We start from the raw sequence: 16,056 nt of genomic DNA on the forward strand, positions 1-16,056 counted from the left end.
AAGAATGATGTGAACCTAATTTTCCTTTTATTTTGGGGGTGAGAACTTCATTAGTTTCTAAACTTAGTTACCATCTGTGTGATCTTATGTTGATCATGCATGTTTAGTTCTGCTACATGCTGATGCGAATCCATATGGACTGCAGTGGTTGTTACAGAAAAGTAAGGAGAGCAATTCTCGATATGCGAGGTGAGAACAGTTCTTTTCTGTAATCTCAAAACTCGGCTTAGCAAAGTTGGCTAGAGGGAATTAAGTTGTAATATCAATTGAAGAAAGAAAAAAAAAACTCCAAAATTCGTCACACTCGTACACAAATATGTATATAATTTGATTGTTGATGTCTTGGTTGTTTCTGACTATTTTGTGTGGGTTTAGAGAATATGGCTACTATATATGGTAGACCAATTACTAAGCCTTATGTATAACTCGACCACCCTAATCCATTATTATCCATTAAAAAAAACTGAGTTTGTTGCTCAGAGTTGGAGACTCATTTGATAGAGAAGAAGGAGTGCCGGGTGAGTGTGTGTGGCAGATTTATCCCACAGGACGTGGCGATCAAGATAAGGAAGAAGACGAATCGCAGGGTTGAGATACTCGAAATACAAGAGCTTATGGACAACAGTAACACCGCCACCAACGATCAAGAAAACCTTCGAGATCAGGCGCCGCATATGCCTTTGATCAGTTCTTGGGATAATGTCATATCATACCCTAACCAAGTTGAAACTTTTTGTATAGAATCACATCAATAATCTTGACTCTCCTAATTAATTTGTAATTAAAACTGTTATAAGGTCATTCAGTACTACGGTCTGGTGATATTCTTTTTTACTGGAAGTGAGAGATCTTAGGTTCGAATCTTATGGATGACGGATTCGATACCAAAATAGGTTATCAATTGTGTGGCTTAACCGAACTCCATTTTCTCTTAGTGTAAAAATATCGATTTGCTTAAAAAAAAAAAAAAAACAAAACTGTTGGAATCATCTTTCTTTACAGAGTTGGAGTGAGCAAGATAACTTGTACTACTTTATGTTTCTGTGTGTTTTAATTTGAGGTTAGAGAGGCTGTTCAAGTTTGGTGTTCATTACTTTCACTTCAAGTTAAGTGCATATGATTTTGTTTATATTGAGAGACTGAGTAGTTTTCTTTGAGGCAAAACTACATTTATTATCCATGTGATTTCATTTAGTCTTCGACTTAGAGCAACTCCACCCCTATCCACTTTGCGCCAGCACCCAGCCCATTTATCTACTTAATTGAACAGTAATAGACCCAATGAACAGTAATAGGCCAAAGCATCTCCACCCCAAAAAAAATGTGCTGGCACCTAATCTAAAAATGCGCTGGCACAAACGATCTCCACCCCTACAAAATGCGCTGGCACCCAGTCCATTTAAAATATTAAATAATTTTTTTATAAAATAATAATAAAAAAATAGTTATAATTTCGGATAGGATTTTTAACCAATCTCGTCACGCCACGTGTCATTATCCGAACGTACTATTTTTTTAATAGATTTCCGCTAAGATTTTCAACCAATCCTGACAACCCACGTGTCACTTCCTGTTTACAATAATTTAGGCAAGATTTCGATAATATTTTTAACCAATCTCGTCACGCCACGTGTCATTATCCGAACGTACTATTTTTTGAATAGATTTCCGCTAAGATTTTCAACCAATCCCGACAACCCACGTGTCACTTCCTATTTACAATAATTTAGGCAAGATTTCGATAAGATTTTTAACCAATCTCATCACGCCACGTGTCATTATCCGAACGTACTAATTTTTGAATAGATTTCCGCTAAGATTTTCAACCAATCACGTAGTGCCACGTGACATTGTCCAGAACCTCATCTTCTTTTTTTTTTGTCCATATAAACCCTACATCCCTACATCCATCCTCACACTAAACTCAATCCTTTTTTTTAGCTCAGAATTCTTCTTTATCGTTTTCAAATCTTGAGTTCTTACAATGTCTTCTTCAAGGAGAGCGTATAAACAGTTGCAAGAGCAGCAGAAAAGGTTGTTGGCACAACAGGAAGAATTGGTCAATCTTGACCAAGGTGGAGGTGGAGATGAGGCCTTCGCAATGGAGGATGATGAAGATGATCACCATAGAAGGCAGAGGGCCTCACATTCCCGCCGTATCATGGAAGCTATGGGTCAGATAGCCAAACCCGGACGTGCGGCAAACATAGATAGAAGAAGGGAAAGACGAGGTAAAGATCTCTTGGAAGATTATTTTATTCCCAACAGTGTTTTCCCTGATCATGTTTTTAGACGTCGTTTTAGAATGCAACGAAGTTTAATCGCTAAAATCATGAGTGATGTTTGCAACCATGATCCATATTTTGTGCAAAAAGAGGATGCTTTTCATGTTCTAGGTCTTCTTCCTGAGCAAAAAATTACGGTTGCCTTACAAATGCTTGCATATGGAGCATCTGCAGATCAAGTGGATGAAATCGAAAGGATGGGAAAAACAACAGTTCTGGAGTCCCTGATGCGGTTTTGCTCTGCAATTGAAGCCCTCTACACCAATGAGTACCTTCGGCAACCCACGACAAGGGACATGCGAAGGCTTCTGAGGAAGGGTGAGATGCGAGGCTTCCCTGGCATGATTGGAAGCATCGACTGCATGCACTGGACATGGAAAAACTGTCCAAGTGCATGGCAAGGAGCTTATGGCGACAGAGAATGAGCCAAAAGCATCATTCTGGAAGCGGTGACTTCTTTTGATACATGGATTTGGCATGCTTTTTTTGGTGTTCCAGGAGCTTAGAATGACCTAAATGTCCTTGCCCAATCTCCAGTGTTTGACGAACTGCTACAAGGGCGTGGGCCGAGATGCACATATTGGGTTAATGGTAATAAATACGAGGGACCATACTACCTTGCAGATGGTATTTACCCAAGGTGGTCAACATTTGTCAAAACAGTGCCACACCCGCAGAGTGAAAAAGAGAAACACTTCGCAAAGTGTCAAGAAGGGTGTAGGAAGGATGTCGAGCGTTGTTTTGGTATCTTGCAAGCTCGTTGGGCCATTGTCAGGGCTGCAGCTAGAATGTTTGATGTCGAGGCTCTTCGATCCATCATGATGACGTGCATTATTCTCCACAACATGATTGTTGAAGACGAGTATGATTATGATGCCGTCGATGAATACGAGCCGGATCCGATGAACAACTCAAGAACACAAATCTACTATGCTCATGACCGGACCGAAGATCCCGTGCAACACGAGCCGTTGGAACGGGATGGATGTTACAATGAATTGATCGTTCAACGATACACTTCATTGCAAGAGCCATACTGGCACATAGCCCGCCAGAATGACTTGATTGACCATCAGTGGAGATTGCACGAAGGCGAAGATAATTAAAATAAGGCTTGTGGTTGAAGAATAAAGTGTATTGTTTTTTTAAGTAATCTTATTTAGTGTGTTTGCTTCTTTTTTTTTAAGTTTAAATGGTGAGGTTATGTAATTTTATTTGGTGTTTTAAGTTTAAATGGTGAGGTTATGTAATTTTAAGTTTAAATGGTGTTTTAAGTTTAAATGGTGTTTTATGTAATTTTATTTGGTGTTTTAAGTTTACATAAGAAATTAAATAAAGTTCTAAAAGTAAATAAGAAATTACATAAGAAATTAAATAAAGTTCTAAAAATAAATAAGAAATTACATAAGAAATTAAATAAAGTCTGTGGAGTTAGGATATGTGGTGCTAGGATCTTGGTTGCTAGGATTTCTGTAGCTGGAACCCCCTTGACTTGTTTCGGCATCTCTTGCACGCCTCCTTCACACGACATCTCTTTTTTCTGATGTCCAAAAATATTTTGAATTTGGAGACAGTCCTACTAGAGACTTGTTCATAGTGTCACGATCTGTTTGAGCCATCCTTTCTTCTCTAAGCATCTCATTCTCTCGATGAAGTGCTTCTCTAATCATCTCGTTCTCTCGATTAACTATTTCTCTTTGTCTCTCAGCCGCCGCATCACGAGCCTCAGTAGCTGCAATAATTGCTGCCAGGGCAGCAACTATTTCCTCATCTCTAGTCTTTTCCCATGCCATGTTCAGTTCACCTTGACGAGTAAGTTCTTCCATATATTTAGTGTAGTCATTTTTGGAAGAACTACCTTTTTTCTTTGATGCCTTTTTACCTTGAGGCCTGAGGGACTGACGAGTCGGTTGGGTCTCTGGCACTTGTTCAGGCTTCCCTTCCGTGTCTTCAAATGTGTTGGCTTCTTGTTCGGCTGTGTCTGCTTCTGGCGAACTGTGTAGACCCATACCGTGCATGACAACTTCTGGACCGGTTGCCACAATTTTGTATCTAGGGCAATCTTTGACAATTTGCCAACATTCCCATTTGTTGAATGATTTGTTATGGTTCTTTGCATTGTAGAATGCTTGTGCTTGTAGTGTCTATAAAAATTACATAAAAATTACATAAGAATTGTGGAATGCATAAAAATTATATAAAAATTACATAAAAATTACATAAGTATTGTGGAATGCATATTATATAAAAATTACATAAGAAATTAAATAAATTAAAATATTGATGTGGGTGGAATGGATATAAATAAATAAAATATTATTTTGTGCCACGTATTCTTGTTCCTCGTCGTCAGGAATTTTTCCGTGTTCACAGAACCAATTTCACATATGATGTCAGAGCATAAGTACAGTAGAGCGGATAAGGATTATATCCTCAGTGGTAGCCATCTATATTAAGATTTGCTAAGAATACTCGTCGATACGAAAGCTCAGCCACTAAAACCTGGAGGGGCAAAAAATAAAGATGAGTGGGCTTGAAAATAAATTTTTAATAAAAATATTTGAAAATGTTGTAACCCATCGCCATAAAACATGTATAGTTTCCAGAAAATCATATTACATATAAGTATGAAATCAAATGCATGCTAACAGTAAAACCAGAAGTATGCTATGTTACCTCATCCGCTAAACTTGTCCCACTACGCAAATTACTAGAAGCATGAGAGATGGCGTTTTTCCAACAAGTAAAGGATGTGTTGAGTTTTTTCCAACGACCTTGAAAACCTTGACTAGATCTGACATCTTTTCCATGTACATCGTTGAACGATTTCGTAATTTTACTCCACATTTCTCGCTTATCCATCTCATTACCCGTAATCGGGTCATGAGTAGTGCGAACCCAACATTCACACAACGTAACATCTTCACTGAGCTTCCACGAAGTCATTTTTTCTCTCTCAAAGTGTACAAAATATTCAAATGTAGAAAGTGTAGAAAGTGTAGAAAATATTGAAATGTGGTGTAAGGTGGAAGATGAGGGTTAGGTATTTATAGAAAAAAAATTAATTTTTTAAAATTTTTCTGTATTTTTTAAATTTTTTTTGACATTTTTTAATTAATTTTTAATAAATTTTAATGTTGTAATTAATCTGGACCGTTGGATTTGAAAAATAATCAAATCCAACAGCCAACACGATGCCACGTGGCCAACAGTCAAATTTCTGACCTTTGGGCCTTTTTTTTTTTTTTTTTTAAATTTTTGGTGAAATAAACGTGGACCGTTGATCTGTGATCAGATAGTCCAATTTAAAATTGAAATTGAAAATTTTTTTACCGTTGGAAATCCAACGGCTCTGAGGAGAGATTACAACTCCGAGACATTCCAATAGAAAAAAAAATTCTAGTCATTTATGCGGCTATCAATGGATGATGGAAAAACCAGCTAGCTCGGATGCTAAGACCGAGTTGACTCATCGGTTGTAGTTCTACCAATTTTTTTTTTTTATTCAGTTGAAGAACCACCAGTTTTTTTTACCACTTGAGGGCCACGTAGCCCTCACCCGGATGACTGCAAGTTGACCTGCACGCGGGCCCCAACGCCTGCAAAGCCTGTCGGCTACTCGCCTGGGCACCCGCGTGTGTTGCACACGCCAAGAAACAGACCGGCTCCTGGGTCTGTCCATTTTGGGCTGGGCTGTTGACTGGCACGGGCTGGGTGCCAGTCAATTGTGCTGGGCTGGACTTGCTCTTAAGGATTAATGTAAATGGGCTTTTTTTTCGATGGAATGCATTGTTGGTTTAGTGAAAAAGATAGTTTACTTGTTTAGTGCTTGAAATCTTGCAATTTGTTTAAGATTTCAACGAAGAATAATATGTTAAATTAACCAAATTAAGTTGAAGTTTTTGTCACGTGAAAAACGCGTGAAAAGGCCTAGGCAAAGCTAACCTTTTTTTTATTAGGGAAGTATGTTTGAACTTTGAACCCCAAAAACTCTCATAGGGTTTATAACGATTTGTTTTGCTTCATTGTTTAGAGAATTTTCATAGCGATTTGAAGATTTTACTTCGTAAGTTTAATTTGGTGATTTTGAGGTGCGGATTAAATGAAGTTAGAGCGTTCAAATCTAACTTTCTCATTCAATGTTATGACGAGTAATGATGTCCAATTTAAGTGACGTAGAATTGATATATCTCATTGTATAAATTCTAGTACAAGTGTGATTATCTGACTACTTCGTTGATTTGGTTTATTATTTAGGCTAGTGATTATTTCGTATTAAGATTTGTATTACTTGAACAACAAATTTTTCTATCCTCGTAATCTATTTAAGGAAAGACAAACCAAAGAAAATCAACATCCCTAAAATTTCACGATTCTTTCTATAAAAAATAGGCCACAACAAATATTATTATTTCCTCCCGATTATTTCTATAAAAAAATAGGCCACAACAAATATTATTATTATTATTTCCTCCATACATTTTGCTGCAATAATTCAAGACGTCAGCTTCTTTGCTGTTCGAGGAGCAACGACATTATTACGAAACGTGTTCCAACGATAAAATCGTATATGGATCTTCCAGTTCAACAAACGCGAGCTCATACTTTCCATTTCCTCTGCTTTCCACTTTCCCTCTCCCTGCAAAAATGGTAGCCAAATTGGGTTCCTTCAAGTACAATTTCCAGGAGAAGAGAGAGCGCTTGCTCTCTGTCCAGAAGGGCTACTCCGAGCTCGGCTTCGTCCACATCAAGGAGCAAGAGCCGGCGGGGTCTCCCCGCTGCTGCACTTTCCGATCAGTCTCCGACCGAATCGTCGGCTGGTGCCCAACCGTGCAGCATGCCTCGAGCCGGGCGGTTCAGATGGGTCAGTCCGATCCGAGAAAGTAATAACCAATATAACAGAATTGCCACATGGCATTATCTAAAAGATGGGTTAGTTAATACAGGTAGAAGGGTACTGTTGTAATTAGTCCTTATGGGTATATAAGGAGTAATAGGGTTCTCATTTGTGTAAGAAAGTATTGTAAGAATTTCTAAAAGTATTAATACATTCTCTCTTTCTTCCTCTCTATCTCTCCTCATCTTCTTCTTCGTTTCTGGTATCCATTGTTGTTCACAGCTTCTCTGTGTTAATATGGTATCATCGCCGGTTTAGGCTCGTCGCCACTTTCGGTTCTGGTGAAGACTTCCGCTGGTTTGGGTGCTATCTTGAAGATTGGGTGCTCGAAGATTTGGTGGTTATCTGAACGGCGTTCTTAGGAGATTTGGTGGTGCGTTTTTCAGCGAATCAGGTGTATTTGTTTCTTTCTTGGGGCTGTGATTCAATATGTTGGAATTTGATTGAAGTTGGGTCAATTTGTTGGAATTCGATTAAAGCAAAGATTTGGGGTTTTTGGTAGAATCTTGATGTGTTGATTTCTGTTCTTGTTATTCTATGTGTTTGTTCCTTGGAGTATCATTCTCTAGGAAAGTGTCATTCTTTCTATGAATCTTGGAGTTTCATTCTCCTGAGCTGTGTTTGTTCCTTGGAGTATCATTCTCTAGGACTTGTCGATTAAAACAAGAAAGTGCCATTCTTTCTATGAATCTTGGAGTTTCAATCTCCTGTGCTGTGTTATATTGGAGTATCAATCTCCTGGTTTGGTGTCTTTAGTCGAAGTGTGCAATTTGGGTTGTGATTTGGAGTGTCATTCTCCTTACTTGGGTATTGTTTTGTGAATTTTTCGAAGTCAGTTGTGTGTTCCTTGTTTGGTAATTTTTTGGTTTGCTCAGAGTTTTGGTTGATTGACTTCTTTTCAATGGCGTCTTCTTCATTCAAGATTGAGAATTTGTTGGGTATGCTGACTATAAAACTTCGAGATGATAATTTTGCCAAATGGGCCTTTCAGTTTCAGTCGGTTCTTAAATGGTACAAATTGTTTGGTCATTTTGATGGTACGATTGGTTGTCCATCAAAGTATGCCGTGAGTTCAGAGACTGGTGTTACAAGGGAGATTACCACAGCGTTTCTTGATTGGGAGTCGACTGATATGGCTCTTATTAGTCTGCTCCTTGCTACATTAATAGATGAGGCAATGGAGTATGTCTTGGGGTGCAGGACTGCCTTTGAAGCATGGTCAAATCTTGTTGAAAGTTATGCTTCTGTTTCGAAGTCTCGGGTTAACCATTTGAAAACAGAGTTGCATACGATTCAGAAGGGGGCAGATAACATTGATAAATACTTGTTGCGTTTGAAGAATATCAGAGATCAGTTAATGGCTGCAGGGGAGACAGTTTCTGACAATGATATTATCATTGCTGGGCTGGCAGGTTTACCTAAGGAATATGGTGTTATTCGCACAGTTATCTTGGCACGGGAATCTTCCATTACCTTAAGGGAATTTCGTGCTCAACTACTTGGAACTGAAAAGGAGATCGAAGGGGAAATGAATCTGCTGCCTCAGAATATGGCTGCTCTTTTTGTTCAGGGTTCTCAGTCTGGGCAGAATACTAGTTTGGGTTCTGTCATGTATGGAGGTGGATCTTCGAGTGGTGCATCTTCGTCAAATTCTCAACACCATGCTCATATACCTGCTACTACAGCAGGCACTATTGTTCAGCAACCACAGGGTTCATTTAATAATGCTCATCAACATGGTGTGGAGTCCCAGATGTTTGGTTCGAATACCTTTCCTCCAGGGCATCATGATCAATCTTGTGGATATGGTTTTGTAGCTCACTCTCATTCTGGTCAGCAGCATGGGTTCAAATCTCAAACCTACAATGGGGGTTACAGGGCTGGAAATGGTGGTCAATTCAGGAATAATAGCAGCAACTATAGAACTGGTAATAATTTCAGAGGACGAGGGTTTTATGGTGGAAATAGTCCTTACTCTTCAGGGACAAGACAAGTTCAAAATGTTACTGGGTCGTGGTCCGGCAATACAGAAGCTAGAACAAACGTTGTAGTTGAGTGTCAAATCTGCAATAAAAGAGGTTATACTGCAATGAATTGTTTTCACAGAAATACAGGAAATACACCAGCTGGTTTCATTATGGAGTGTCAGATATGTGGGAAAAGAGGACATTCTGCGCTTGACTGTTTTCATCGGGCCAACTACACATATCAAGGTCAGCCACCTCCAGCCTCACTGTCTGCCATGAATGCACAACAAACATCTCAGGCTCCTCCTCAGGATTTGTGGATTGTGGATTCAGGTGCTTCACACCACATGACTGCAGATATAAATGCATTAAATCAAGTGGCTCTTTATCAAGGGTCTGATAATATGACCATTGGTAATGGTTCAAGTCTACCAATTAAGCATATCGATTCCTCTGCAATTCATACTTCTGATCATTCTCTTGTTCTCAGTAAAGTTCTTCATGTTCCAAATATTGCCAGAAATCTTCTTTCAGTTAAACAATTGTGTGCAGATAATAATAGTTGGTTTATATGTGATGAGTGTGAGTTCTTTGTGCAGGACAAGAAGACAAGGGAGGTGGTGTATCACGGAAAGAGTAAACCAGAAGAATTATTTCAGATTCCAGTGGTTAAAGCTTCTAGAGGGCATAAGTTTGTTACAAGAGATCCAGTGGCTTACTTGGGGAAACTGGTGAAATCAGATATTTGGCATCAAAGGTTGGGACACCCTGCACATGATATTGTGGCTGCAATGTTAAGGCAATCTAAGGTTTTACACAAGTTAGATGAGACTTATACTACTTGTATTTCTTGTATTAGGGGTAAAATGTCTAGGATACCTTTCCCTGTTAGAAATGACAGTTGTAGGGTTCCTTTTGAGAAAGTTCATACTGATGTTTGGGGTCCAACACCTGTAAAATCTGTGGAAGGTTTTCGATACTATGTACTTTTTGTAGATGAATATACCAGATTTACTTGGATATTTCCCATGTGCAACAAATCTGATGTGTTTGCAATTTTTCTCAAGTTCTATGCTTTCATTCATACTCAGTTTGGGTTAACAATTAAAGGTTTGCAAACAGATGGTGGAGGTGAATACACTAGCAAGCGGTTTACGTCCTTTTTGGCTGCAAAAGGCATTCTGCAATTTATTTCTTGTCCTTACACACCTCAACAGAATGGGATTTCTGAGAGGAAACACAGACATGTGGTGGACACTGCTCTCACTTTGTTAAATGCTTCTGGTTTAAGTAGTGAGTTTTGGTACTTTGCTTGTGCTCATGTAGTTTTTCTGATTAATAAAATGCCGTGTAAAACCTTGTCTTTTAGTTCTCCCTATCAGCTCCTATACAACAAAGTGCCTGAGGTACAGTCCTTAAGAATTTTTGGAACTGCTGTGTTTCCATGGATCAAGCCGTATAACAATCATAAATTGCAGTTTAAGTCCAAAATGTGTATCTTCTTAGGCTATGCAATGGGGTATAAGGGAGTAATATGTTATGATCAACAGTCTAAGAAATGCATTATATCACGGCATGTTATTTTTGAAGAGTCAATATTTCCAGCAAGGTTGGGGCCTTCTCACAGTGGTATGGCATCTACTGAGACAGTCAATCAAACGAGCTCTGTGGTTATACCATTTCCTATTCCCATGAGGTCACAGAATCACATTTGTGAAGACTCTTTAGCATCAACATCTCATGGTTCCTACTCTACAACAAGTGATACACCAACTCCACCTCATTTGCTTCCTGTCCTCGATACTGCTCAACTTCAGGTATTATTACCTTTGTCTGAGCATTCATCTAGCACTGATTCACATGTCGTACCTGTACACCAACCACTTCATCCTCGGATTCAAACTCGGTTACAAACAGGTGCTATTTCAAGAAAGAATTATGCAGCTCATTTGGCAACTTTCCCTGAGTTAAATTCATTACAAATACTGGAATCTTGCTCTGATATGTCCTGCTCTGGTTCGATTACTAGTGCATGTCCTGGAGTGTTTTCATTCCTAGCTGATATCACAGAACCTGAAGAACCTAAAACTTTTAGGGCAGCATCGTGTAAGTCTGAATGGCAACATGCTATGCAAGAAGAATATGATGCATTAAAGGCTCAAGGTACATGGGTTCTAGTTCCACCTCCATCTCACAGAACAATTGTAGGTAGCAAATGGGTGTATAAAATAAAGAAACATCCAGATGGCACAATATCAAGGTATAAGGCTCGGTTAGTTGCTCAGGGGTACACTCAAGAACACGGGCTGGATTACTCAGAGACCTTCAGTCCTGTGGTCCGACACACTACTGTTCGATTAATTCTTGTTTTAGCTGCACAGCTTGGTTGGAATCTGCGACAACTAGACATTAAAAATGCTTTTTTGCATGGTGATCTCGAGGAAGAGGTCTACATGTAGCAACCTCAAGGATTTGTGGATCCTTCCTGTCCAAGTTATGTGTGTAAACTCATTAAGTCTCTATATGGCTTGAAACAAGCCCCGAGAGCCTGGAACTCGAAGTTCACGAGTTATCTTCCATCCCTTGGTTTCACAACTTCCTTATCTGATACAAGCTTATTTGTTAAAGTAGATAAAGGGGATATTGTTATCTTATTGCTCTATGTAGACGATATTATACTCACTGGTTCCAACCCTACAACAGTTCAAGCAGTGATCAGTGACCTTGCAGAAGTCTTTGATCTCAAAGACATGGGCAGATTGTCTTATTTCTTGGGGTTGCAGATTCAGTATAAAGAAGATGGTTCATTGTTTATCAGCCAATCGAAATATGCTCAAGATCTCCTCAAGAAGGCAGCAATGAAGACATGTAAACCTACATCCACACCGTCTAAACCACATGCACAATTACTTGAACAAGAAGGTACTCTTCTCTCTGACCCACGTCATTATCAAAGTTTGGTTGGGGCTCTCCAATATTTGACCTTTACTCGGCCAGATCTTGCTCAGGCTGTTAACATGGTCTGTCATTTTATGACTTCTCCGACTGATCTTCATATGCATCTTGTCAAACGCATTTTACGGTACCTGAAAGGAACACTTGAGTATGGTTTGCATTACAAAAAGAGCTTGGATTTCAATTTGCTGGCCTATTCTGATTCCGACTGGGCAGCAGACATAAATACCCGACGTTCAATAACTGGTTTTGTGATTTACTTGGGTGATAATCCCATTTCATGGCAGTCTAAGAAGCAATCCACAGTATCTCGCAGCTCTACTGAGGCTGAATACAAAGCTTTAGCACATTCTGCAACTGATTTGTTTTGGATTCGATCTCTTCTCAAAGACATGCATCAGCACATTTTGGTGCCTCCAGTACTTTATTGTGACAATCTGAGTGCTTTAGCTTTAAGCTCCAATCCTGTCTTTCATTCGAAGATAAAACATCTTGATACCGACTATCATTTTGTTCGTGAAAAGGTCCAACAGGGTGATTTACTTGTCCAATATATACCTACTGAAGAACAGGTTGCAGATGTATTCACCAAAGGCCTGCATGGTCCTGTGTTTGTAAAGCACTGCCGACACCTTGCTCTTGCTGTTTCAGGTCCAGTTTTAGATCCCGTTTTAGGTGTTTAGCTATTTCAAACTTCACCTGGCATATCCATGTTCAGTTTGAGGGGGGAGTAATAACCAATATAACAGAATTGCCACATGGCATTATCTAGAAGATGGGTTAGTTAATACAGGTAGAAGGGTACTGTTGTAATTAGTCCTTATGGGTATATAAGGAGTAATAGGGTTCTCATTTGTGTAAGAAAGTATTGTAAGAATTTCTGAAAGTATTAATACATTCTCTCTTTCTTCCTCTCTATCTCTCCTCATCTTTTTCTTTGTTTCTGGTATCCATTGTTGTTCACAGCTTCTCTGTGTTAATAGAAAGATCGTCTTCGCGGGGAAGATGGGTCTGGCGCTGATGATCGTCTCGCTGCTCTTCTTCCTCAAAGAGCCGTTCAAGCAGCTCAGCCGCTACTCCGTCTGGGCAATTCTTACCGTTATGGTGGTGTTCGAGTTCAGCATAGGTAAATTGCTGTCTTTATTTGGGTCCATTCTCTTCGTTTTCCCGTTTATTTAGCAATTTTGTCATCTGGGTCTTCGTCAAATTTGATTGCACGTGTCTGCTGTGAGTATGAATCCCACGTTGGAAAAAGCGGACCTGTATGTGTTTTCAAGAAGTTAAGCTAGCCTCGCATTATCAGTTGATTTTACGATGTGACCTCAACTTCCTTCAGCTAGTCCTTTTGGCATATCTCTGTTTTTATTGGATATTACTTTTGATTTTTTTTGCAGAATTCGAGTTCTTTGTTTGTAAACTTGTTTATTTAATGTGGAAAGAAACGAACTTTAATGTGCTGAATTTAGGTGTTGGCTGAGGTGGTGTTACTATAATAAAGGGACATTCGACATACCAGTAATGTTGGCTGAGGTGGTGTTACTATAATAATATCCGAAATATTATTCTTACTATATATTTGTAACATCTATCAAATAGAAATATGATCCACATATGTTGGTGCACACCTTACCTTTATTAAAGAGAGGGTACAAAATGATCGTGTAAATATGTAGTAAGCATAATATTACTCAATAACATCCAAGTATACTATCATAAATAACGATATACGTATGTAAAAATAAGGTACGGTTACATGTTTTCTTAATCCTAAATGGTATGTAACAGCTTAAGATTCATAGGTGAACATGGTATGGTACCTATTAAAATAGGCTTCAATACAGCTGCTCATAATTAGAATGTGTATATATTTTGAGTCTAATCTTATATAATATGAACTTATAAACCGACTGGATATTTAGATTATAATTATGAGTTCATAATAAACCTTCCATTTCCATTTTGGGTGGAAACAAAACTACTAATTCTTTGATTCCCATTATTAATAGGTTCCCTAAAAGCAGCCTAGAATTTTTTAACATACAATTAGATATAAACTCAAAAGCATCATTATGATTCCGTTGAAAAACAAGCCTATACAGCCATTTCTTATATTGGCCTTTCCTTAGTTCCAAAGGCAAGAAAACGGTGAAGAGACAATTTGGAAATCGCAAAAAGAAGTCCTTAATTAGAGTCAACTTAACTTTCCATATTTTCGCCTGGATTAAAGCATTTACCATGCGTTTGTTAAAAAGGTGTATTCAGAAGGGTGATGATTTAGCCATTCAGTACCACGGTTTGATGATATTCATCTTTATTTGGAAGTGAGAGGTCTTAGATTTGAATATCGTGGATAGCGAATTCGTTACCAAATTAGGTTGCCTATTGTGTGACTTAACTGAACTCTTCACCTCTTTAGTGTAAAAATGTCGATGTACTTGAAAAATAAAAAAGAAGAAAGGTGATGCTTTTCTAATGGCATATATAATTATTTGCGCCTCTGAAAGCAAGAAAGTAATTATGCTCTAAGCTTAGTGCATGTGAGAAGTACTAAAACAATGCAAAGAAGTCAAGAATATAATGAAAAAATCTAACCACATTGCCAGCGTATATATATACACACACACACATACGCACATATAAATATCTTTGCGTGGGAAGAATCGGATTCCAAGACGAACAGCCATGACTTAATGCATCAATAGAATCAATATAACCAGCTCATGGATGATTGATCCTTTTTCGTTTTCTATATTATCACATTGCATCATTGCCCTTTCATATCACCATTTTTCGTAGTCCTCAGCAGCAACAGTACACATCTATCTCTCTCATTACGATTTAATGACAGACAAGGTACGCTTCAATTGATATTTATTTTGGGGTCAAAATTTCATTAGTTTCTAAACTTAGTTACCATCTGTGTGATCTTATGTTCATCATCCATCTTTAGTTCTGCTACATGTTGATGCGAATCCATATGGACTGCAATGGTTGTTACAGAAAAGTACGGAGAGTAATTCTCGATATGCGAGGTGAGAACAATTCTTTTCTGTAATCTCTAAACCCGGCTTAGCAAAGTTGGCTAGAGTGAATTAAGTTATAATATCAATTGAAGAAAGAGAAAAAATACTCCAAAATTCGTCACACTCGTACACAAATATATAATTTGATTGTTGATGTCTTGGTTGGTTCTAATTGTTTGGTGTGGGTTTAGAGAATATGGCTACTACATATTGGTTTGATACTGAGGTACTTTTATAAAAAATGAGTATAAAAAAAAGCTGAGCTAAAAAATATGTTTACTTTTTTGGTAAACACTTAAAAACAACTTATTTTCACAGTTTTTGGTGAAAAAAAAAAACTGAAAATGTGAAGCAGCAAAAATGAGCTTATTCTCATAGCACAATAGATTTTTTTCAAAGCACAACAATGCCAAACTAGCCCTCTATATGGTAGATCAATCACCAAACCTTATGTGTAACTCGACTCCCCTAATCTATTATCATCCCTTAAAAAAACTAATTTTGTTGCGCAGAGTTAGAGACTCATTTGATAGAGAAGAAGGAGTGCCGGGTGAGTGTATGCGGCAGATTTATCCCACGGGACGTGGCGATCAAGATAAGGAAGAAGACGAATCGCAGGGTTGAGATACTCGAAATACAAGAGCTTATGGACAACAGTAACACTGCCACCAACGATCAAGAAAACCTTCAAGATCAGGCGCCGCATACGCCTTTGATCAGTTCTTGGGATAATGTCATATCATACCCTAACCAAGTTGAAACTTTTTGTATAGGATCACATCGTTAATCTTGACTCTCCCGATTAATTTGTAATTAAAATTGTTGTAAGGTCATTCAGTACTATGGTCTGGTGATATTTTTCTTTACTGGAAGTGAGAGTTCTTAGGTTCGAATCTCGCGGATGACGGATTCGATACCAAATTATGCTA

General features: G+C 38.4%; 1 long non-coding RNA gene across 1 annotated transcript; it reads left to right on the plus strand.

The window, feature by feature from the left end:
• Nucleotides 1-14,568: 14,568 nt before the first annotated feature.
• Nucleotides 14,569-16,056, plus strand: LOC148691065 (uncharacterized). Its single transcript, XR_015955695.1, has 3 exons — nt 14,569-14,957; nt 15,055-15,136; nt 15,640-16,056. It is a non-coding gene; the product is annotated as an uncharacterized LOC148691065 (long non-coding RNA).

This window comes from Pyrus communis, chromosome 14 (assembly GCF_041283825.1).
Source record: "Pyrus communis isolate YQ-2024b chromosome 14, ASM4128382v1, whole genome shotgun sequence".
Classification (NCBI taxonomy): Eukaryota; Viridiplantae; Streptophyta; class Magnoliopsida; order Rosales; family Rosaceae; genus Pyrus; species Pyrus communis.